Genomic DNA, 27,767 nt, shown 5'->3' with positions numbered 1-27,767 from the left:
TTTGGTCAAATTTTATTTGAATTTACGGTAGAACATATTTTTGATTTCACTTGTTGCTATATGATAGATGGGTTTTTCAATATTTCTCTGTAAAGTGGTTTTGCTAAGCGGGGAATTAGTCGATCCTACTGGCAGCTATCATCGTTTACTCACTTCTTCAGGCGATTAAACTGGGAAGTATATCCAGAAGCATCGAGTCTTCGCGTTGTTACGTTATGTTAATAGTTTCGGATGATGAATGTCATCTAGCCCACTCCTTCGTTTCTGGCAAATACCAATATTTATCACGAGACATTTTAGAAACAATCCACGCACGCACACCATATACACAAACAGTTACACATGTATTGCGTGTGCATGGACTCAGTTGTACACACATTCACACACGCACACGCATATATATATATGTGTGTGTGTGTGTGTGTGTGTGTGTGTGTGTGTGTGTGTGTGTGTATGTAAATGTATGTGTGTATATATATATATATATATATATATATATATATATATATATATGCATATGTATATATGTATGTATATATGTATATGTATAAGCCTCTGTGACAAGGATTGATATCTATACTTCCATGATTTGGCAAGTATGTATTGAAATTTCTTGTTTGTATGTATGCATATATATATATATATATCATATACATTTGTTCATACATACGTATTTATATACATACAAAAATGCATAGATAGATAGATAGATAGATAGATAGATAGATAGATAGATAGATAGATAGATAGATAGATATCTTTATTAGCCACGCAGGGCAGAACACATGAAGGACAATACGAAGTAGAACTTTTCTTTTTGGAAGGAAAAAAACGATCAAATGGGATCGAAAGCGTTTGTGACATGTAAAGAACAAAAAAGATAGGCAGGGTAAAAATGTAAAAGAGGTTTATCCGTAGAAAGAAAATCCTACGAAAAGACCACGATAACCTCAGGCAGTGAAAAAACACATGAGAGCAAAGCGCTCTCTCTCTTTTGGTTTTACAGAATCATGCTAAAAGTGTTTTAGCCATTCACGCGTACCATCTTTGCTACATTTACCCACCTTGCAATATGAAAATTCACCCTAAAAGGGCAACTTTTCAAGTGAGCTTTGCTCGAGGCAAAGCAGATGTTATTAGGAAACTTGTCGTCAAAAATATATACAAGTATACATAAGGAAACACGATAAAATATATGATCTTACGCGAAACAACACGAACGATAGCCAAAGGCGAGCGATAGATAGATAGATGGATGGATGGATGGATGGATGGATGGATGGATGGATGGATGGATGGATGGATGGATACTCAACTTTCCAAAACTTAAATTGTTGTATCCTTTGTTTATTAGATGAGAAGTTTACAGATCTAATTCAGTTTTGATTAGGAGGTAATCTGGTCAAAAGGAAAACTATATATATATATATATATATATATATATATATATATATATATATATTACATTTGTAAACAATACCGTTTCCCATCCTTGAATCACAATGAACAAAATGACGATCTAGTGTTTTTGCAACACTGTCAGAACAAATGAAACGAAGCACCATTGATAGAAATTACAGATAGATGCTGTCTTTAGACTAATTCCTACATTTTTCGAAGATATACATACAGATATATACAGATACACATGTATGGCTGGTTTCCACACAGTTCCCGTCTCCCAATTCCACTGAATTGGTAGATATGTTGCGAAAGCAACTTCTAAAGAAACCAGAAACGCACAACCACTGCCGTGCAAGTGTCCTCCCTCGTATACATAAACACACACAGGCACACAAACACATACATGTGCATAAGTACACATATGCACACAAACAAACACACACATGCATATATTGATTTACTTTATATGTTGCAAACTACAAACACCTATCTTTATTTTGACTGATAAGAATGGTAAGTATATATTCGCCTTGATATCAAATTTGGGGCCTCATGCTATATTGTTTCATTCTCACAAGGGCTGACGTATAGCCTGGATGATGGAAACCCTATAGACCATCACATTAACTAATTAATTAAAACTATATCAGGTTTCGTAATATATATTCATCAGTTCAAATTTTACCGTGGTCGACTTGCCATATGGGATCATCTATCTATATACTAATATACTACTAAAACCCTGTGATTGCTTGCTTGCTTGCGTGCTTGTCTGTAATTTAATATATCCAAACTGGCGCATAATGGGAAAATACTCTGAAAATAAGAAACCCCTGAAATGTGAATACAAACAGAATAAAACACGTTTCGCGTAAATCGGGCCACGGATTCCTGAAAATGCGGTTTTCTGGGGGACACCATCATAAATATCCAAGCAGGGGCATAATGGGAAAATACTCCGAAAGTAACATACCCCAGAAAAGGGAATATATAATACTGTGGAAATTGTTTCCATTAATTTTATGTCTATGTTATATAACAATTCCTTTTGCATTTTTGTAGAAGTGTGCACATTTACCATCAATACGTGCTGTTACTGGAATACAAGTTTATCCCGGAAGTTCTGTTTTTTGCACTTGTAACGAGACCTATGATGACACGAACGAATTTAAATATTTGACTGAGTCATCATAAAATCAACTTTCATTTCAATGCAATGATGAAATCAGCTTCACTGTTTTTTAACCTGAACCGTCAGTGACCCAACGGATCACGAGTAGTCTAGTTAGAATGTATATCTGTAAGAGAGTAAGATTGATTCAATTAATTGAACATCCTGTTTTGAGGGAGATAGTGTGCCTGCGCGTATTATACATACATTCATAAATACACACACACACACACACACGTTACGGGTTGGAATAACCATCTAAGGGATAAAAATATCCGTTTTAGTACGGGTATAATTACCTATGCTAACTCTGGACATAGATATGCAAGCATATCATGCTCATAGGTTACAGGCAATGAAAAAGGTAAGCAGGAGTTTATCAGGAGAAATATTGATCAACAACAATTAACTAACATCAGTTATTACTTTTTAATACTGTATCCCATCTAACAGCTGTTTCTGCTTACAATGTTCTACGGTATTGCCATTGAAAAATCTGAAAATAATATTCATCATATTTAGTAACACATCCGATCAGGAACATGGAGCTTCATCAGAGTGAAGAAAATGCATAAAAGAAAAAAAAAGAAAAGAAGAAGAGCCTCGAGAAGATGCGAGGCTTAATATATTTAAATCATTCCATTTTGCATATGTGCCACTTCAGGAAGTTGAGTAAATGACTTAACTTGGTGAGTCAATCTCCCTATGGGGGTAACAGAGTGTATAAGTAATAGAAAAATAAAGAAATTAACCCACCAATTAATATTTTAAGTCTAGTCATTTACTCAACGTCCTGAAGCCTGACATGTGCAAAATGGTATGATTTAAAGCCTTTCTTCTTCTTCTCGCCGCTCTTCTTTTCTTTTCTTTTATGTATTTTTCTTCACTCTGCTGAAGCTCCATGTTCCAGATCGGATGTATTGCCAAATATGATGAATATTATTTTCAGAATTTTCAATGGCATTACCGTGGAACATTGGAAGCAGAAACGGCTGTTAGATGGGATAAAGCCTATTTGTTGTTTACTTTAAATTTGATTCCGGATAAACATGTTTATCTTTGTCATTGCCTGTGGCTTATGAGCATTACCTATGAACGGATATTTTTATCCATCAGACGGTTATTCCAGCCTTTAACTCTATTAACCTTATATATATATATATATATATATATATATATAATTTCATGTACTCTGTACTAAAATAATAGCTACTAATAGTTTCTTGATATTGAGACACGTGGTCAAGCATATATTTATAACATGCTTTGTGCCTCTATGCAATGTTCAGACTCCAGGCAACATCCAGGACACAACTACATGAGGAAGACGAGAAGAATGTTGATGCAAAATGTGGAATCGGAATACAAACGGTGAATAAAAGCGGAAAAGGAAACGAAAGAAAAGGAAAAAATAGAGTTATGGCTTCTTTCATCGTAGAAAACGTAATTAAACTAGCTGGCATAGAATAATTCAGTGAAGTCTTCGAGACAGCTTATCTATCAGTCCAGAGAAGGTGATTTTTTCCAGTTCAACTTTTGTCCATATGCTTGCATTGGCTGAAAATTTCGGATCAGCAATTAAGTAGTGAGGTGGAATTCTAGGATCTAAAAAGAATGTGCGATCTTTCAGCAATGCGATAGGGATCCATGTTTGTGTTCAAACAATCTATCAGTGGTCTTCCACAACAACGTTTGCCTATAGATCCTGTAGCTGTTCCCTCGATGTTCCATTCGATAGTCGCATCCATAACCTTAGTATTTTCGTTTTTGATTATTTCTTTCCTCCATTACGAGAATGAGTTGGTTGATATAACATCATTCTTAATGTGTTTACTGTGATTTGCACCTGCTTGGTGAGATAGGACATCGGCATTAAATGGCTTGTAAGCCAAGGCACGCAGATCGTCTACCTTCTTTGGGCTTCCTACGCGCGCTGACACCAGTCCCGATATTTTTGTGATCCCTTGTATATTATCATTATTTATTTGATTCAGGTTCGTTCTTATTCCTGGTGGAATTTATGTGGATAGCGGGTTACTACCTATAACCTACTAGCGGGTTACTACCTATAACCTACTAGCGGGTTACTACCTATAACCTACTAGCGGGTTACTACCTATAACCTTAGGTATCCACTTGCATTCAATTATCTTTCAAGATAATTGATGATCTTTCCTGTCTCTAAGAGGCAAACTTTTTGTAGACACTCAACAGGACACTCTATTTCAATATCCTTTAACTGTTTGTCTATATCTTTGCTTACAGTCCCCAATGTACAACCTTTACAATATTCACATTCCAAATTCTTGCAATTTCAAATTTTAGGGGATTGCATTTTTCGTTTCGGTCTTATTTCTTCTTCTTCTTCTTCTTCTTCTTCTTCTTCTTCTTCTTCTTCTTCTTCTTCTTCTTCTTCTTCTTCTTCTTCTTCTTCTTATTATTATTATTATTATTATTATTATTATTATTATTATTATTATTATTATAAGGTGGTGAGCGCGACGAACAAATTGCTTAGCAGCATTTCGTCCACTTTTACATTCAGAGTTTAAATGCCACCGAGGTCGACTTTGCCTTTCATCCATTCGGAGTCGATAAATTAAGTACCAGTCAAGCACTGGAGTCGAAATTGCTGGCCTTGTGTCAAAATTTGTGATCAGTATTATCATTTCGTGTCTGCATAAGACATTTCCATTATTTCTCAAATCGTCAAAAGTTCAAAGACTTAAGGAATCTGGATTTGTTCTTGTTCACTAGAAAATAGTTTGAAACAGTGAAAAAAGACTTGTCACTTTAGCACAAATTTTGTGACAGCAGTTGCAATGAGAATGCCACGTATCATCCTCCCGACTGAAACTAATCATTATCTAAATTGTTTTAAATTTTGGGGTAGCTATATTTGCTGTTTGTTATTTTAATAATTTCATGTTTTAAATTTTTGATTACTAGGAAAATGTCTCTATCTCTTTTGTCCATTTTAGTAAATGAGTCGTTTCATCAATCTCTGAAATAAGTTGATTTTTTTTTTTTTTCTGAAAAGAAATATTTGTTTTGTTTTGCTTTGTTTATTGTTTTCAATTTTTGGAATTTGTTGCTTATCATTATTTTCCAACTACTAAATCTCTAAGGTTATTAAGTGCAGGATAATATCCTATGAGTAATAAGTTTGTCTGGGATGTCTGTCGAAATTGTAAACATTCTCCCATAAAATAATCTTTTGAAACGCACCAACTTTGATAGTGGCATCACTTTGACTTAAGCAATCCTGATAAAGATATGTGTTGTTCCAAGTTTTCAGTTTAAAAATATTCCGACTGAAATCTTACTTTTCCATATTTAATTCAATTAACATCGGAAACTGCGCAGTTAGTAATGATTTTGTTTTGTTTTCTCCGTTTGTTTGGTTTCTTTCGACTAAAATTACCTCTTTTATTATTATTCATTTATTATTTTGTCTTCGGGATCAAATACCTTTATAAAATTCTTTTTGAAATATGCTTAAGAAACTGAAAAGAAAGTAAAAGGAGTGAATGAGAGATAGATAAAGAGAGAGAGGGGGGAAGAAAGAGAGAAGGAGAGAGAGGAAGAGAGAGAGAGAGAGAGAGAGAGGAAGAGAGAGAAAGAGAGGAAGAGAGAAAGAGAGAGAGAGAGACGGTGAGAGCAGTGAGAAAAAGACAAGAAGACTGAGCGAGAGAGACATATTTACATAACGTCGTGGTTTCTTTCAATATTCTTCATTCTGTCTGAAACACTTCACAATATAATTTGATATTCCTATATGGAGATAGAGCATTTCAGCTATTCTTCATCTGAACATAGATTTCACGTACTTTTTCGTAGATATACGTGTTTGCGTTAAGCATCTTAGAGATTAACACAGTAAATAGAAGACGAAAGATGCATTATTTCCTACATGAGAAGCTTGTTACTTTTATTGTCTTTCAACTGGAAAGATTTAGTTCAGAGGTACTGCACTTCGAAGTCATTCACCATCCTTTTTCCTGAACAGCATGCGTAAAAATATTCAACTAATGTGAAACTTAATTTTACATTCTAAACATTAATTAATTTCCATATCTAAATGCATGTGTTCAACAGAAATATTTTAGGTTCAGATTTTGGATCCATTTCTTTCAAAATATAACCTCTACTTTTTAAATCTAAATTAACCTACCTTTTGAAAAGTTGGCGGCGTATGCCACGTTTAAGAAAGTCAAGTAGCAAATACCAGCTGGGTTAGATTTCATATATATTCTAGACGTGGAATGCTTATTTTAGAGGAATACAATATACAGTCACCATCAATTTTTCAAGGATTTTCACTAATCTATTCACTCCAGAATCCAGTAATTTAGGATTAAATTCTCTCAAATTTAATTTATATCATTAGTTTGATAGTGACATAACCATAGGAGATCCGCCCGAAATATATCAATATCTATTTGCGTTGGCTAAACATTTCGGTATTTATCGCTACACTGACACACACACAAAACACACACACAAACATAAAATACACACACATACGCATTCATACAAATATGCATACACATGCATACATCCATGTTCATCTGTCGGAGCTACAGTGACCATCAGTCGTCGTCAATGATGCCTTGTATAATGACCTTGTTTAAAGTGAAGAATAGTTGCGCACCGTCAGTCTCGCTCTCTCGTCAGTGACCATCTTCAAGCAAATGGCAAGGCCAGGTCAAGACAACAGGGGATAGAGACGAGTTCAGAGGATGACCAAGGCGTTTTACTTACCAAGACGTTTTACTTACCAAGACGTTTTACTTACCAAGACGTTTAACTTACCAAGATGTTTTACTTCCTCTCTACACCCCACAATGCATTGCTGCATCCGCCTTCACATCTATTGAACCACAAAAGTTTCTTCAACAGAGTCCACCGGATTCAGGCTTCACATACATAGGCAAGCAAGCCTTAATATGCTGTTTAGGTGGGACCCTAACAGGTGCTACTAATCCGGATCACAGAAGACTTAGGATCAATAGTGGCTAAGAAGTGGTTCCACACACTTCAAAATACTGGAACTCCTCACCAGGGCCCCACTATCGGATGCACTTTAAAGTCATACCCAGGGCACAAGCATACATGCACATACAACCATAAAACCCCTCCTCTATACTCAAGTTATAAATTTGCAGTTATAAAAATAATAATTAGAGTAATTTGTTTATAGAGTAAGTGACAATCTGGAAAAGCTGGGGTTACCAGAAAAAAGTTAACCAGCTGGCACGCACATTACAATTACAACCTGTAAGCAGAACAACAAAAATATGCTGTAATTTTCTGCAGTTTAAAATGTAAATTTGATTTTGCTGTCTACTTCTTATGATGGTGCTTGGTATCTTTGTTGGAGCTCCTTTTTCACCAAAAATATTTTAAATAATTAAAGACAGAAGAGAGCATACATACCATCGGTTATAATACAGCGAAAATTTAAGTTTCACATTCAGCTTATGTTATTATCAGAAGAAAAATGCAATCATTTCATAAAAATATCGATGACATATATTGGTGTTTTACCAAGCGTTACGGCTTTTAAAAGTTTTGTGTGACAAAATGACACACTGAATTGTAGAGAGATGGGAGTTTTAGGGGATTTTCTTTTGAACAGATATAAATATGACGAACGAAGAATGAAAAGGATAGATTTGAATTAATACGAAAAGTTGTAAAGAAGGCATCAAAGCGTTTATTATAAAGTGTATTGAGACCTCGATGCTCTGTGTTGTTCCATTTTGCTGTGAGGAAATGAGCATGGAAAGCTAAAAACTTCAAAATATCAAAGACTATAAGTCAAATCAGGAATGTCTTTAAGTAGATTTAGATAGAACAGAGAAATAGAGAGAATGAATAATCATGGTAAATACTTAAGTATTGATCTATTTCGTTAAGTGATCTTCTAGTGTTTCAGAAAGTACTTGTCAGATTGACGACATTTAGTGATTATTACTGATCTGACATTTAGATAGTTTGGAGGATTTTGAGTATGAGAATCTCCTCAGCTACTTTTTGCCCCACTTCCGATGTGCCTACATCTCAGGGGGATACTTTACTTGATGTTCTAATTAGTAGCATGTTCATTAAGACTCCAGTCAAATTGGGTAGTTTTGATGTCTTTCTCTTTACTTTCTATTTCCCGAAGGAAGAGCTACTGTGTAGAAATATCATTCGGTGAATACATATTCAAATATCGCTACACAGAGTTTACACAGAAGTTAAGTTTTAGTTTGGTTTGGTTTGGTTTGGTGGAGGGGATTTCTGATTCATCTATCAATCTTTTCCGCATTGCATAACTGGAAGAGAGAGGATGCGTTTAATACTAGTTATAACTCAATTTAAGTTTGTTTCTATTGAATTTTCTGTATAATCTATATATGTTTATATATAACAATAACAATAAGAACAACAACAACAATAATAATAATAATATGTATGCAGGTATATATATGAATGTGTGTGTGTATGTGTGTGTGTACGGGGTGCGATGGGTAAATTGTCGCCATTTTATATTTTAAATTTCATGTATAGCACCATGACGCAATTCACTCTGCCAGAAATTTGAAAACAACATGATGTACTGCTTAGAATTCGCGCCGAAAGCTCCAATACGAACATTTCAGAGTATTTGGGTGTCAATCTGAGCACAGTGCAATCTGAGGACATGTAACGAGAGTAATAAAAATAAAACATACATTCAACATCATGGTGTTTGGAATTAACACTAGTGATGGCGACGTTATGCCTCTATTCATCTTCCTACACGGACTCAGAGTCAACACAGAGGCCTACATCAAGTGCCTGGAGGAGGTAGTCAAGAAGGTGGGTGCTGGAAGGTCCTATGTCTAGCAACAGGACTCAGCACCATGCCACACAAGCAGGAGAACCCAGTCATGGCTGTCAGACAATGTCTGCGACCACATCAACCCTAACATCTGGCACCTAACTGCTCAGACTGCAACCCCCTTGATTATGTGTGGGGTGCGAGAAACCAACAAAACTCTTTGTAACACCAAAGATGATCTGAGGGTAAGGATTATGATAGCATTCACCCACTTAAACAAGCAAACCGTCCAGAAGATTCCGAAGTCGTCTGGAGACCGTGGTTAAAGCCAATGGCGATTTTATTGAGTAAATTTAATCAATTTCAGATGGCTTCTAGATGTTAGAGTTCTGTTGGTCAACTCAGACTACGTGATGTTATAGGGTGAGCATCAACAACGAATCATATCTTTGTTTTCAGGTCCACGTAGTCGGACAAGGTGTTGGTTGACAGCTGTCGCCGCTATACCTGGAGACCGGAATATTATTTAACGACATCAGTTTGTAGCATTTGAGTGTTACTGGGGTTAGTGAGGGACTACAGCGGTGACAGATCTTCTGTAGGAGTAAACAGTCCAATCTAATACCAACAAATGTTAACCCTTTTATCGTTTCATGTAGCAAAAAATTACATCTACTTTGGCCAACCTAAATTCTGTTTTTAACAGCAGAATGCCCTGAAGTCTTAAAAGATGAATTTCTACAAATGAGTCAAACTAACAATTTCTTATGGAAGCATGGAGCCTGGAAAAAGACCTAAGATGAAAGGAAAGAACTGCTTCAACATGCTTGAGAATACATCCTTGGCATAATTCGGAAAGGAATCAACAGAACAGATTGGAGCTACAAACAAACAGAACGAAACAATTTCTAAACTTGTTGAAAAAGATTTGTGTCAGACGCATCTACTGGATAACTGAACACCGGTGTATGAAAACGCGAGTGGATAGGATCTTCAGAGACCGCAAATGAATCAAAGATGCCACCGATATAATGTGATAACTTGGATAGATTCGACTAAAATTATGTGGGTATTAGACATTCAAACCCGAAAATAATGGAGAGATAAGCGCAAGTCTTCTTTTTCTTTCCAGCGAGAGAACAAAGGCTGAGTTGATTGATTAACTGATTGATTGACTGAGTGAATAAAATTCTACAGTTAACTCTCAATAGCGCAGCATTTCTGGAGAATGTAAAATTATAAATGGTACTTAGAATTACACGAAATTTATGTTATAAAGAGCATACTTTTCATTATGAGTCACTGACTATACATATGGTGTAATAGTTATAGGTAATGGGAGGAGCTGAAGCTACGTAGATAATTAAACATGGAAAATTCTGAATAGCCAAGCCTATTTCCGTTCTTATAAATATCTATCCGTCGGCAAATGTGTTAACTTCCTTTCTCGATGTCTGATTATTATCTTCTGATTAATCTAGGCTTATTGACATTGAGAATATATATACCATGCCATGATCCCGTTATAGTTCACACATTCATCTGGTGTCTATTTTCGGATACCTGTTCCTATATGTTATTTCCATGATTACATTTCTCGCTTATCTTTACCAGTCTAATCATCGAATTTTCGTTAAATATATCATCATCATGATCATCATCATGATCATCATCCTCATCATCACCATCACCTCCACCACCATCACCACCAACACCAACACCAATGCCACCGCCCTCACCAACCACAACAACGTCGTCTTTGTTGTTCCTAATATGATTCGGATTGCAGAAGCGGTAAAGACTCGAACCAAATGTTTACCGTATTTACATTTAGATCCCTGCCAGTTGTTTAATTTGACGATTCTTCCTGACATGCTACATAAAATAAGTACCTGTCCAAAGCTAGATTGAATGCGTTGATTACAACATAACACTAAAATATTTGATCACATGCCCAGTGTTTATACGTATGAACGTGTATGAAGGCGCAGTGTGACCGAACGGTTAAGATGCTCGCTTCACAACGCCGAGCTGCCAGATTCGATCACGTTTTCTACTACCTCAGATCGAATTATATTTTGTATGTGGAAATGGGCAGACGAAACGGTATAGACGGCTGTAAGATATATCGCCATGACAGTAATCTCTCACATTCTGAGAAAGACGGTTCTGCAATCTCTTGCTGAACAACCTGCGTAAATGGTTTGTTTAAAGTGGTCAAATATATGTGTTGTACATCATCTCACTCCCTCCATCCAATCAATGTTGTCTGAATAGGTGCACGGGGTACCACACGTCAGGTATCGAAGTGCATCAACCACTCCGCCACCGTAACCACTAGGCCATACTCCATCACAAGATGCAATGTACCTATAACGCAAATGTACAGCTTTGCTACACAACGTATTAGGCTAATTTTGCCTGAGGAATATACATTGATGTTACTTACGCATATGGAATGCTCAGGCATTTTTTTCACACTAGTTCAACTGACAAGTAATTCAGATGAAAACTCTCTCCTCAAAAATCAGAGAACAGTCAATAATAAACACATTGGTATTACGAACAGCCTGTCTAGGCATATGATTAGTGAGTACATGTTATTGACATGTACCAAGAAGTCTGAAATGCTTCTGGCGTTCTCATGAATCAATGCCGAGGTGATTTTTCGTGTCACTCCGATATATATTGTGTTTCTAATACAGCATGTCTATTAAAAAATTTTGTCTCGAGCGAAAATCCCATGCATCATGCCTCCCAACGGTGTACATACGTTAATTCTGATACGTATGAGATTATTTTAATTTAATACTGTTTCAATTACGTGTATCGAGTTATTCATCATTGACTAACGATTCGGTGTTTCCCTCTCTGCATATTTACTTCTAGTTACCATTTTATTACTCCCCGCATTTGTAAACTCTACATTAAGTTTTTTTGCCTTGCTTCACTTCGCTGATTCTCTGGAGAAACACCGCATTACTTTAACTTATTGTTTTAAATCGTGAGACTATTTAAATCACATGAGAAATGTTTATATCGGTATACCACGACTTAAACATTTTATATTTTATAGCAACCAATGGCTTCTGGCTGTTTTTGGGCTATGTTTACACCTCTAACTGGATATTATGACTGACAGGCATATTTTGTGAATGATTAGCCTTAGGTCAAGCCTTATTGCCTACATCTAGGTATAAAAGCGATGCAGCTGTGATTGTCCTATTTTTATTTTGTTTATCTTCCTTTACGATGACGGTTGGTGAGATTTGAAAGAAACCGATCACTATTTCAACTGATAAAACAACTGTGTGTAGATTATCTTATTGGCTCGAGGAATGTTTTAGCTTTGCAAAGTGAACAGTTTTCTTCGACGTACGAACTTTTGGCGGCCGCAGCCCTAAAGAATACATATTTCAATTTGCATTAACCAGAACAGCGGTCGATGGCGGTGGCGGCGTTGGTGGAGGAGGTGTTGATGATGATGATGATGATGATGACAAAGGTCCTTTTTATTGCATCAGCATCCTCCTTCTCCTTCTCCTCTTCATCATCATCACAATCATCGCTTGGTACTCATCGTTATGTTAGTGATGTTTTCATAACGCCTTGACATTTTTTCCATTAGCACTTATGTGAAGGAAACTGGAACCATTTGGTAACTTTGTATCAATGCATTTTCTTTTTCTTTTCTGTCAAATTTCGACCTAAGATATTATTTCCTCTCATCCTGTAACCTGCAACTAACCTAGAATAAAGTATATTAAAGAAAAAGGTTTCTCATAAAACGTGCAGCGGATTTATTTTCGATAACTGGAAACTGCTTATCTAAAGTAGCATCGCCGTTTAAAATAAACAGCAACGCCAAAAAGATAAACAGAAAACTTAGAAATATAAACTGTCCTTAGTGATTAAATTATATGTTGCTTGCTTTGTCTCCTTTTTTACAGTTTCAAATGACATCGTCACTTGATCTCTTCGATCGCTATCTTGTGATATGCATGGTTGGGCACTAGCAAGTTGAACACTCAAAAAGTTTTAATCGATTTGTAATACATTGTTAACGACTACGGTTCATTTAATATTGATTTCTTATATGAAAACAAGGTAAACCATTTGCAGAGAAAAGTTGTTTCGTTGTTTCAGCCTAACATAGCATATAACTGATACTTATTTTATCGGCCTCAGGAAAAAGGCAATAAAAGTCAGATCAGCCATTGGTCAGGTTTTGATATTAAAAGCCGAAGCGAATTGACTAAATACGATGGAATATTATACAGTTCACGTAGCCATGGAAAATATTAGTTACTTTTGTATCTAAGCCTGATCATATTTCTCTCCTTCTCTCTCGCTTACCGAATTTCATCCTTTATTCATCTCTTGTACAACACACACACACACACACACACACACACACACACACACACACACACACACACACATATACACACACACACACACACACACACACACACATATTTATATATATATTTATCATCATTCTTAAACAAGAATAATATTGACAGCGACTTCGAAGTTTCGGCTAATTATGCTATTAGTTGGCTGAACTACGATGGCTGAAATTATTGTGCAGAATATTAAATACGTATTCTACAAAAAAAAAAATAGTAATCCTTCAGTTTAATGTAAAATTGATTTCATTATAACTTATAAAAGCAAACATTAGTGTATATATATGTGTGTGTGTGTGTGTGTGTGTGTGTGTGTATGTAAATGTATATTCAATATATATATATATATATATATATATATATATATATATATATAATGAAATTAATAATGATCAGGAATACAGAGATTTATACATTCATATTTAATTAAATAGTTATTTTCAGCATTCTTCCCTTGGACCTACGCATATTTCGGCTGCATTTGTTGCACACTGTTATGTGTGCATCTTGGTGTTAATTGTCGGGACAGCTTCTTCAGGGACCGTTGTTTGCTGCTGTTCGAAGATCATCTGAAGAAAATTGTGAGACTGATCCAACGGAAGAATGCTGCAAATAACTGTTTAATAAAAAATGGATATGTGTAAATTATGTGTAAATTTCCGTGTAAATAAAATATATGCAAATAAAATATGTGTAAATCTCCGTTCTCCTGATTTTTATTAATTTCATTATTTTCTTTACGGAAACTACGCAGTCCCTAAAAGGACATTTGGATTTACTAAGCGAGAATAATGACCGAATCTAGTAAATTATCAATAAACGGGCATCACCAACATTCGTTGTGGCTAGCCGACTTTGAGAAACGATCTAAGAGTTATCACGGTAACCGCCAGGATATCTCTTGAAACAACTTTTGGAAATATTACTTTAGATGTGTGTGTGTGTACATATGCATACAAACATGTGTGTATACGTATATGCATGTATCTTCAACATAATTTTTTAAATTGCATGTTTATAATGGATTTCCGGTAACTCATGCGCAATGGCGTAAAGTAGCCGGTTAGAGTGAAGTGTTCATACCATTCAGAGTGAGTTAATTACGATTATATCAAAATTTTATGTGTGTGTGTGTGTGTGTGTGTGTGTGTGTGTGTGTGTGTGTGTGTGTGTGTGTGTGTATTCACCCTTGTTTTCACATCAAATTCTGATATAATCATAATTTAAATGTTAGAAATTTTCGTTTAAAAATACCCCATTTTTCCGAAAATTATGAGGAAACAAAACCGACAAGTGTTTATTTTCTGAAACTGCTCTCCCCATTCCCGAATTTTCTCCAAAACAAATTACGATATAATTTGAATCTAAATCATCTGAGGTGCATTTGTAGAAAATCTCATCAAAAAAATCTCGATTTTTCTGGAAGTTATGAGGTACCAATGTCTACGGGCCACATTTGTGTATGTCAATTGCTTTAATACTAAAATCACATTGCTGTTATATATATACATATCGGCTTGCTTCACTTCACTTTCATTCTGTATGTAACAATATTTAATTATATAACTGGATAGTATATATTAAAAAAAAGACAATATACTTCTTTCATTCGGTTCGCATCAAAAGGGTAACAATAACGTGAACGAGATGGCCTCAATTTTTCTCTGCACATAAACATAGATAGAATAACGGTATTTAACAAATACTGACAATACTGTAAATGCATCAAAGTGAGTCAATCTATTAAAATTTATTGGCAGTATTTAGGTAAAAATTTTTCATTGCTTTATAAATACACATCCTTTTAACATAATTGTATTTCATCTCCTAGTTCTATTTTTCATTTTCCGTCATTGATGTTCGAGCTTCTTTCATGTTTCATGTCTTGCCAGCGCTCTTCTCATACGCATGTCATATGTATACTTATACATTATAGGAATATATGATGCAATATCATATGTTTAAGATAACGTGTTCGCTCTAATATTTGTGCGTGTGGGTGTTGTGCATATGTAAAGGAGTGCGAAGAGAGAGTGAGAAAATTATGTATTTCAAGTGACTCCCATGGTGTAACATTTTGTCGGCTCTATTTTAATGCAGGTAGAAGTCACAATACGGCTGTGTGATTTGAACTACTGAGCATTATTCTTAACATGTTCTTTCCATTGTGTTATTTACTATCGGTGCAGCATGCTACTGAAATGTTTTTTTTTTCAACTACGTACTGTTTCCACCCACTCGCAATACTACATATTTACAGCTAGGTGGAGATACCAACTAAACTTAAGTTTTGGCCAGGATACAGAAATCTCACGCTGTGTGCATTGGGGGTGGCTAGAACTAATATAAGTGAAATCATATTACAATACTGCAGAGAAAATGTGTAGATGAAAATATTACGTGTAAAACGACCATCACGGATAATTGTAAGCATCCCGCAAGCAGAACGTTTTCCTACTCCTCAAATTGTGGTTGAACTTGCACTTCCTACGAAGTTCTATATCTCTTATATCAACTTTAGAAATATTCTCTCAAGAAATTGTAGCCCTCAACATACCATTACGTGAATGGAATTTCATGATGCAGCATACCAGTAATATAGACAATAGAGTATTTTGAAGAGTCAGGTTCCTTCAGATTTTAATAGCTATATTCGTTGTTGTTCATTACTTGATGGGTTACACTTATAATAGGCTCACATCAGAGCTTTCATAATTTTCAGACTACCAAATTCACTCACAAGCCATTAGTTAACGCGGGGCTATAGTAGAAGATACCTGCCCAAATTGCAGGGCGGTAGGACTGAACACGAAGTCATGAGGTTGCAAAGTAAGCTTCTCAACAACATATACACACTCAACCCCCACTCCCACGCCCCCCATATATATATATATATATATATATATATATATATATATATATATACGTGTATATATATATATATATATATATATATATATATATATATATACGTGTATATATATATACATGTATACATATATATATATAATATAAATATATATATATGTGTGTGTATATTCATGTGTATATATATATATATATATATATATATGTATGTATGTATGTATGTATGCATGTATGTATGTATGTATGAATGTGTATACATATATGTATACACACACATATATATATGTATGTATGCGTGTATGTATGTATGCATGTATCTTTGTATCTATGTATGTATAAATATGTGTCTGTATGCGTCTATGTATGCGTCTATGTATGTATGTGTGTATGTATGTATGTATAAATATGTGTCTGTGTGCATAATATATATGAGAAAGTGAAAGCGATACAGCAAGAACGAGGAATGAAAGCACTGGAGGATGGAAGATGTTAAAGTGGAAAGTGAATAATTTATATCAACTTCCTTTTATGTTACCGTTTTAACTGTTGTGTGGCTGTCAGTTGGTAATATCTATTCCATTCTTTGTCACGCAATATTAATTCCAATATTTATGGCAGTAATTATTGTCGGATTTCTTGGTGTAAGCAACTATAACACCGGGTTAAACAGCACAGGGACTGATTTGGAACTGTGCCAATCACAAATAAGGTGAGATTGTTTCGTTGCTTCCTTCCACTTATAACAGGTTTGCACAAGCGCCTGGGCTGTTTATCAATATTTCGCAAACAGCAATCACTACTACCATAATTAGATTAGTTTCTTTCAGCATTTTTTTTTCATGCAATATATTTTAGGGGAGAAGAAATGAAAGTTTCTGCTCTTGCAGTATTTCTTAAAAACGTAAGTGAATAAATACTGCCTCGTGGGCTCGATTCACCGGAAGCTTAATTAATTCTTTTTAATCGTTTAATCTGAGAAGTGAAAGAAATATCCATAACTTTTCTGGACCCTATAAATCTCTGAAGTCGAGAATTTAGAGAGTTGTGAAAGCTTGGTATGTTTAATTTTCATATCGGTTGCTGCGTGATAGAATCACAAAATCGATAAGACATTCGCTCGAAAGGGGACGGCTGTATTTCTGGAGTGAAAAGATCAGAATAAGTGCTAAATGCAGGATAAAAAGCTAAGCTACATTACGAACGACATGGCTGTGGCAAGAAGATATGTAAATTTTATCAAATTTCATTTTCCATTGACCATTGTAGTGAGGATAAAAGAGGCAAAGACTGTGTGTATGTATAATGTATACTACATGTAGTAATACCTCACCTCACAACAGTTGTACTTTACACAAGTACAATGAAAAAGAACAGCATTTAGCAAAAGTTAGTTTTTCTAGTTACTGATATTATTGTCGTTATTTAGCCATTTATTAGCTCTAATTAAGCTGATTTATTAAGGTCTTCCAGCCATGACCGTCAGCATAGTGTATCTAGAACTATATAAAGGAAACTATTCAAAGAAAATTATACGTATTTGGGGCTATGGAACGTATGCAAATTGTTATATTTTCAGGGATGAATATTTTCAAGGCTTTCGTTCACAAAGGATATCCGGGGCATATTGATATTGTGTGTACGAGAGCAGGGATAAAGAAGGATCTTTGTCGTGTCATCTGCATGAATGCATCTGGCTAGATGGGGCAGCGAGAGATTACTGATTATAGCAAAGAAGAGTGACAGAAAGCCGGCATAGATTGCAGTTGTAAAGACATTTTAGTTGAAACAAGCCGACGTATATAACTAATGGAAAGCTTCAATTTCAATTAATTGGAGTGAGGTAAACACGATTCAAAGATACTTAATTAATGACAATGATAATTAATTAATGACAATGATAATAGCAATAATATTAATCCTTTTGCGACGTCACTAGTATCGTCACTAGTATCGGCCCTTGCCTTTCCTTTGGAGTTCATCAGCGGTGTGGAGAGAGGAGGCTGGTATGCATGTGCGACTGCTAGTCTTCCATAAGCAAACCTTCCAGGACTTGTGCCTCAGAGGGTAACTTTCTAGGTGCAATCCCATGGGTCATTCATGACCAAAGAGGGTCTTTACTTTTATTATTCCTTTCCAGTATGGGCACATAGCATGACATTTTCGAGAAAGAGCTACCTGATTACATCACTTCAGCACTCAACTAGTACTTAGTTTTTCGACTCCAAAACAATGAAAGTCGACCTCGGCGAAATTTAATCTCAGAACGTAAAACCGGAAGAAATGCTGCGAAGCATTTTCCCCGGTGCGGTAACGATTCTGCCACCTCACCGCCTTGTAACAATAATAACAATCCTTTCGACTACAGACACAAAGCCTGAAATTTGGGGGAGGGGGCTAGTCGATTACATCAATCCCAGAGCGTAACTGATACTTATTTCATCGACCCCGAAAGTATCAAAGATAAAGTCGACCTCGGCAGAATTTGATCTCAGAACGTGAAGACGGACGAAATTCCGTGAAGCATTTTGTCCGGCATGTGAACGATTTTACCAGCTGGCAGAATAATAACAACAACAATATTAATAATAATAATAATAATAATAATAATAATAATAATAATAATAATAATAATAATAATGAAAACTTGATAAAATTGATATTCATATTATTTTTCTTATTATTCAATTATAATGATTATAATTATATTATCAATAAATCTCATTTCCTGGCGATACTCAATATGTTTTTTTTACGATGGTTTCTTTATATAAGTTAGTTGTTATTGGGTTTATATTTCTCCTGATTAAAGAAATGTTTTGAGTTCTCTTTCTTCTTTGTTTCAGTTAAGATTGATGTTAACTAACTTTTAAACATTTTAACATTTTACCAAATCATTAAGGCTACCGCTGGCGGAATCGTTAGCAGGCCGGCCAAAATGCTTAGCAGCAGTTTCTTCTGCAACCGCGTTCTGAGTTCAAATTCTGCCGAGGTTGACTTAGCACTTCATCCTCTCGGAGTCGATAAAATAAGAACCAGCTAAATACTGGAGACGATGTAATTGAGTTGTCCCGTTCCCCCGAAACTATTGACCTGGTGCCAAATTTTGAATCCGATATTTTACCCATTCATTACATTTAAGCGGACTGAGATGATATCTGGTGCAGGAACCGATGAAAATATCAAAGTTATGTTAGTATTACATTATTCCGTGTGCCATTTCGTTTTTAATTCTGAGTGCTTGATTAAACGGAGATTCGGTTAGTATTTCTTGTAGGTTGAACAAAGATGCAAAATCTCCCCTGTTTACTGTGTGTTAGCACTCCGTTGCTTACGACGACGAGGGTTCCAGTTGATCCGATCAACGGAACAGCCTGCTCGTGAAATTAACGTGCAAGTGGCTGAGCACTCCACTGACACGTGTACCCTTAACATAGTACTCGGGGATATTCAACGTGACACAGTGCGACAAGGCTGACCCTTTGAATTACAGGCACAACAGGAAGTAAGAGTGAGAGAAAGTTGTGGTGGAAGAGTACAACAGGGTTCGCCACCATACCCTGCCGGAGCTTCGTGGAGCTTTAGGTGTTTTCGTTCAATAAACACTCACAACGCCCGGTCTGGGAATCGAAACCGCGATCCTATGACCGCGAGTCCGCTGCCCTAACCACTGGGCCATTGTCCCTCCACTCCTGTTTAGTACACTGTAATTCACTAACAATCCTTTTATATTTCGTAAATGAAAACATTTTAGAAGTAATGGACTTGTTGTAGATTATATATTACTGCATTTATATTGTAAAGAAAGCATGAAACACCACACAACATAACTTTTTAGGTGTCAAACTGCTAAAAATTTAGAATTTAAAATTATCAAAGAGGATTCGTTCTACGTTTTGTCAACTAACTAACTTAGACCAGATAAAGCTAAAGAGGTTTTTACTTTGTAACTTCATACAATTTCAGTTAATTGATATCTATGTGCCACTACATTAAGTATTTATTACCAGTCTCTTAACTATTTGTTTCTCATAAAGAAAGCGTCATTCAGTAATCCTCTTTCGTCACTACAACATTCGATATCAGGTTTAGTATTCCGTAACATGGTTCAAGCATCAATAAAGCAACAACAGTCATACAAACTATAGTAAACATCAGCAAAACAAGTATTCCTTGTATGTGTGCGTATACACACGCACACACACGCACACACACACACACACACACACACACACACACACACACACACACACACACACACACACACACACACATATATATAAATTAAAGAAATGAGTTTTAGAAAAGGGTCGTTAAATGCAGCATCCAAACCTTGTTTCAGGATAATAAGTCCCTCACTTAACTAAATGTGTCTGAACTGCTAGTAACTCACCACCAACATAAAACACCATTTGCCCGCGGGCATATGGCGTAGTGGTTAAGAGAGCGGACTACTAACCCCAAGATTCCGAGTTTGATTCCAAGCAGTGACCTGAACAACAACAACAACAATAATAATAATAACATCGAAAAATACCTTAGGAATGAGAACCCATGTTCGAAATTTCCCCAAGACACCTAAAGAAGGCTGGAGGGTATATCAGCCGAATCGTTGTGTTAACAACAAACAATATGAGGACAAATATCCGTCGAATCTAAATAATGTAAATAATGTACATAATTCCTCATCTCTTAAATATAGAACTCAATGGGGAATGTAAAACACATTCGTCTCATTTCTAATACCTGTAAACTTTGGTTGAGGAACTATGGAAAAAATTAATAACTGTATCATTTTATTTCAAAATCAGTAATTATATTTAATTATTTGAATTTAATGACAAATTGTTTAATATATTTCTTTATTTTTGTTTGTCTTTTCAGATTAAGAGGGATTTTGTAGAGAATTTCAGGATTTTACCCAGAAAATAAGTTTCCTGATATTTCACATCAGTAAGTAAAACAAAATAGGTTTAATGCTTTTTTCGTCTTTTTCTTGTTTGTTGCTTTTACTTGCTGCTACTTTCAGAAAGTTTGTCGTATTCATCAGCCTTGTAGTTACTCTAAAGATAAAATATTTTCGATATGAAAAACATACCGCGTGGTTGAGTGTGGTAGGTGAACGAATGACAGAATGCCTTTGTGAAGGCTAAAGAAGATGTGAGCTTATGTTTCTGGCACTAACATTTAAATACAAAAGAAGCTATTTTATAATGGTAAATGTCGGTTTTGCGAACTCAGCAAACGTGAATGGCTAAGAACTTTTCTTCACACTCACGACATTCTGGTTACTTCTGCAAGTGTCTTTTCATGTGTCAGCTAGCGAAATAAATATTCAGTTAAAATAAACTGTATATATTTGTGTGGCCGGTTGTTGGTTGTGTATGAGTGTGTTTGTGTATGTGCATCAGTGTGTGTGTGTGTGTGTGTATGTGTATGAGTGTGTGTGTATGTGTGTTTGTGAGTGAGTGAGGGTGACAAGTTATCGTTTCTTTTATTTCCAAGGAAAAAGCCTAATTTGTTTAGGTTGGAGACCAGCTTTTAATCGAATGGCAAAAAAATAGTAATGCCAGAACATACATACGAACATACAAACATTCACATATACATACTTTTCTTTTTACTTGTTACAGTCATTTGACTGCGACCAAGCTGAAGCACCGCCTTTACTCGAACAGATCGACTTCAGGATTTATTCTTTGTAAGCCTAGTACTTATTTTATCGGCGCCTTTTGCCGAACCGCTCAGTTGTCAAGCGATGGCGAGGGAACACAAGCACAGCCACACAAACGACGGAATTCTTCCGCCTACCAAATCCACTCTCAAGTCTTCCTTCGGTCGGCCCAAGGCTATAGTAGAAGACACTTTCCCAAGGTGCCACGCACTCAGACTGAACCCGGAATCATGTGGTTATAAAGCAAGCTTCTTGCTACGCAGCCACTCCTGCGGCTATACATATGTGCGTGTGTGTGTCTGTGTCTTGCGCTTTCCTCATCACCGCTTGACAACGGGTGTTGGTGTGTTTACGTCCCCGTAATTAGCGTTTCGGCAAAAGATAGAATAAATAGTAAGCTTAAATAATTCCTGGTACCGATTTGTTCCACTAAAACCCTTCAAGGTGGTGCTCCAGCATGGCCGCATTCAAATGACTTAAATAAGTAATAGAAAAGAATAAAAGAATATGTGTATATACATACATATATACATACAAAATGAATGCATACATACGTTTATATTCTGCTGATATGTGTTGAATTCCAATGAAAAAGGAAAGCTTTGTGAGAATGAAGCTCTTGTTCCATTCGTTAGCAATTCGTATTTAAAGTGCCCTGCAATCATCACTGGGTCAATAAATCAACCAGTCCATCAATCACTTAATCAATCAATCAAATTACTCAAGTGATAAGTGACATTTCCTAATCACAAAGGACAGAAGAACGTCATGCTTTTTTCAGCCAACGAAATTATTTCCCTAGAGGTTCCTAACGAGTGAATATCTGAATGGTTTAGGAAGTGTAATTTCTGCGATGAACTTTGTATATGGCAATATCCAAGAGAATAAGCAAAATGATTTGTTAAAGAGATTTGTCACCCAATGTGTCACGACACTAAAAACTAGTGACGTCATTTTATCAGCATTTTTCTTCCTTTATGGTGTGTCTACATGTATCTCTCCCATTTAATCATTAAACTCATAACACCTCTATTGAGACTTGTCCCTCCTTTTTGTCTCTGTTTTTCTTTCTTTTGCTCAGTATCTAATATATACATACATACATATATATATATATATATATATATATATATATATATATATATATATATATATATATATATATATATATATATATATATATATATACAGAGAAAGAGAGAGAGGGATATAGGTGCAGGAGTGGCATATAAGTGCAGGAGTGGCATGTAGGTGCAGGAGTGGATATAAACGCAGAAGTAGCTTTGTGGTAAGAAGCTTGATTCCAAACCACATGGTTCCGGGTTCAGTCTCACTACAATGGCAACTTTAACGAGTGTTTTCTACTATAGCCTCGGGCCGACGAATGCCTTGTGTGTAGATTTAGTTGACGGAAACTGAACGAAGCCCGTATATATTAAACGTTTCTCCAGTTTACTCATCTACAGAAATGACTTGCTATATTGGCCTTTGCCTTTCCCTTGGATAATATCGATGATGTGGAGAGGGGAGGCTGGTACGCATAAGCGACTGCTGGTCTTCCATAAGCAACCTTGCCCGGACTTGCGCCTGGATATATATATATATATATATATATATATATATATATATATATATATATATATATATATATATATATATATATATATATATATATCGATAGATAGATTTATTTACATAAGTGTATATTGCTATACGTTTATATGTGAGTGTGTGTATGCATATGGGATATGTATGCATAGATGTATGGATGAATGTTCGTGCACAATTTGTCGGCTATATAAAGATTGTTTTGAGGTACTGAACACGCAAATTAAGGAAGTGATTTAGTTTTGTCTCCGTGTGTGGGACCCACTTAAAACAGCCGTCACTTTCTATTGATGCGTGTACCATATTACTAATTTCAATTCCAGTTAGATAAATAACAAGATACTAAAATAATGTAACGGTAGAGGGTTGAGAAATTCGATTACACTTCTGTTTTATATTTATATTTATAGTAACTCGGTGAGGGTCTCAAAAGTATACATTTTCTAGGTAGAATCCCTTCTCTATATTTATACTTCCGGATGCAAATAGAAAAAGGAATCGACGTCATATTTAACCCTACACCATTTTCCGGAATGCTGAACTTTGTAGCTAGTCACAAAATTGTGTTTTATCTTCTACTAGTCTTAGCATTCGGTTGCGCCCACCGTCTTTAAATATTTTCAAGTGTGGGTGTTATCCTATCGGACTCTACTGCTGAACTAAGAAATTACTAAACAAACCAGCATCAGTTGTCAAGTGGCGGCGGGTGATAAATACACACACACACACACACGTGTGTGTGTGTGTTTGTGTGTGTATATATGGTTATATATGACAGGCTTACATAGAATTTCTGTCTACCAAATTCACTTACAAGGTGTTGGTCGGCACGGAACTATCGTAGAAGTCACTTGCTCACGAGCTTTGTAACTAGATATCCATGCCTGCACCTAGAAGAATTAAAAAAATAATAGCACAGTATCGTATACCTAATATACTTTTAATATTTCGTTTCCTAATAAGGCAGCGAACTGGCAGAATTATTAGCCTGATGGAGAAAATGTTTAGCGGCATTTCAACCGTCTTTACATTCTGAGTTCAAATTCCGCCGAGATTGCCTTTGGTGGTTGTCCTTTCGAGGTCGATAAAATAAGTACCAGTCGAGCACTGGGGTCGATGTAATCGACTTACCCTGCACCCTTGCAATTGCTGCCAAACTTTGAAACTAATATTTCGTTTCCTATTGATAACAATGAAGCTTTGTGGTTTAGAAGTTCCCTGAGAAATCATCTGCTTCAAGTTTTGGTCTCATGGCTTGGCATTTTCAACCAATTATTCGAAATAACCAACGACCTGTGAGCTGAATTTGATCGATTGAAATTGTCCAGAAGACTGCCTTATGTCTGTCTATATATATATATATATATATATATATATACGTATATCAGCTTTCGTCCTAATTTTGGGACTGCCATGTTGGCTTGGCGATAACTATTAATTTCCAGTACCGCTGCCGTAGTCTCCTTTAGAGAGACTTAGAAATATTAATAACTCTATTTCTGAAAACCAGTGGATAGATTCCACTGAAATTAGATAAATAACCTTCGAGCAGATAGTCAGCAGCGCCGCCTGGCTAAGGCTTGGCTACTCTGCATTGACAAGGGGCAACACCCTGAAACTAGTCTAGTCTGCAGATGCCGAACCAGCAGGGGGACACTGCTGACCTCCCCTGTTCGAAGGTTATAAAGGACACAGGTTTCGTGTGTCACATAGCTAGCTAGAGGCGATGGCTTCTTGGAGCTAATTCACGGCAGCTTTCGTCCTAATTTTGGGACTGCCATGTTGGCTTGGCGATAACTATTAATTTCCAGTACCGCTGCCGTAGTCTCCTTTAGAGAGACTTAGAAATATTAATAACTCTATTTCTGAAAACCAGTGGATAGATTCCACTGAAATTAGATAAATAACCTTCGAGCAGATAGTCAGCAGCGCCGCCTGGCTAAGGCTTGGCTACTCTGCATTGACAAGGGGCAACACCCTGAAACTAGTCTAGTCTGCAGATGCCGAACCAGCAGGGGGACACTGCTGACCTCCCCTGTTCGAAGGTTATAAAGGACACAGGTTTCGTGTGTCACATAGCTAGCTAGAGGCGATGGCTTCTTGGAGCTAATTCACGGCAGCTTTCGTCCTAATTTTGGGACTGCCATGTTGGCTTGGCGATAACTATTAATTTCCAGTACCGCTGCCGTAGTCTCCTTTAGAGAGACTTAGAAATATTAATAACTCTATTTCTGAAAACCAGTGGATAGATTCCACTGAAATTAGATAAATAACCTTCGAGCAGATAGTCAGCAGCGCCGCCTGGCTAAGGCTTGGCTACTCTGCATTGACAAGGGGCAACACCCTGAAACTAGTCTAGTCTGCAGATGCCGAACCAGCAGGGGGACACTGCTGACCTCCCCTGTTCGAAGGTTATAAAGGACACAGGTTTCGTGTGTCACATAGCTAGCTAGAGGCGATGGCTTCTTGGAGCTAATTCACGGCAGCTTTCGTCCTAATTTTGGGACTGCCATGTTGGCTTGGCGATAACTATTAATTTCCAGTACCGCTGCCGTAGTCTCCTTTAGAGAGACTTAGAAATATTAATAACTCTATTTCTGAAAACCAGTGGATAGATTCCACTGAAATTAGATAAATAACCTTCGAGCAGATAGTCAGCAGCGCCGCCTGGCTAAGGCTTGGCTACTCTGCATTGACAAGGGGCAACACCCTGAAACTAGTCTAGTCTGCAGATGCCGAACCAGCAGGGGGACACTGCTGACCTCCCCTGTTCGAAGGTTATAAAGGACACAGGTTTCGTGTGTCACATAGCTAGCTAGAGGCGATGGCTTCTTGGAGCTAATTCACGGCAGCTTTCGTCCTAATTTTGGGACTGCCATGTTGGCTTGGCGATAACTATTAATTTCCAGTACCGCTGCCGTAGTCTCCTTTAGAGAGACTTAGAAATATTAATAACTCTATATATATATATATATTCTTTTATTTTTTTTACTTGTTTTAGTCATTTGACTGCGGCCATGCCGCAGCACCACATTTAGTCGAACAAATCCACCCCAGGACTTATTCTGTCGGTCTCTTTTCATGAACCGCTAATTTACTAGGACGTAAACACACCGACATCGGTTGCCAAGTGCTGGGAGGGAGACAAACACCGACACACAAATACATATATATATATATATATACACCCACATACATACATACATACATACATACATACATACATACATACATACATATGACAGGTTTCTATCAGTTTCAGTCCGCTAAATCTACTCACAGGGCTTTGATCGGCTGAAATTATAGTAGATGACACTTGCCCAAGGTGCCCCGCAGTGGGACTGAACCCGGAACGATGTAGTTGGGAAGCAACTCCTATATATATAAGCTCGAAACAGATAGTAATAAAAAGTCGACAACTGAGGAGGCGTTAGACTTTCTTTGGTATTTCGTCCTGTACTTCTCTCTATTTGTTTATGTATTTTCACTTCCTAGTATTTATTGCTTATCTTTTTTTTTGTACTTATCTGTTGTGTTTTTCACCCGCTGGTGATGTTCTGTACTTAATGTGTATTTTTAATATTTTATATATATATATATATATATATATATATATATATATATATATATATATATATATACATATATACGTATATATATATATATATATATATATATATATATATATATATATATATATATATATATATATATATATATATGTATCAGTCTGTCCATCTAGCAATGTGTGTATATGTGTGTGTGCGTGTGTGTGTGTGTGTGTGGATGTGTATGTGTGGATGTGTGCGTATAACGAATACA

The 27,767-nt window shown here is 36.2% G+C and overlaps 1 protein-coding gene across 8 annotated transcripts in view; it reads left to right on the top strand.

Moving 5' to 3' along the window:
- The window catches only part of LOC106873997 (potassium voltage-gated channel protein Shaw), a 526,032-nt gene that overhangs the window by 145,665 nt on the left and 352,600 nt on the right, over positions 1–27,767 (top strand). For all 8 annotated transcript variants that reach the window (XM_014921551.3, XM_014921552.3, XM_014921548.3 and 5 more), the window contains exon 3: positions 21,548–21,616. The gene's annotated coding sequence lies outside the window, so the exon portion shown is untranslated. The remainder of the gene's footprint in view (positions 1–21,547; positions 21,617–27,767) is intronic.

Source organism: Octopus bimaculoides, chromosome 4 (genome assembly GCF_046866305.1).
Source record: "Octopus bimaculoides isolate indiv1 chromosome 4, ASM4686630v1, whole genome shotgun sequence".
In the NCBI taxonomy this organism is placed as follows: Eukaryota; Metazoa; Mollusca; class Cephalopoda; order Octopoda; family Octopodidae; genus Octopus; species Octopus bimaculoides.
This window is presented reverse-complemented; position numbering and strand designations above follow the sequence as displayed.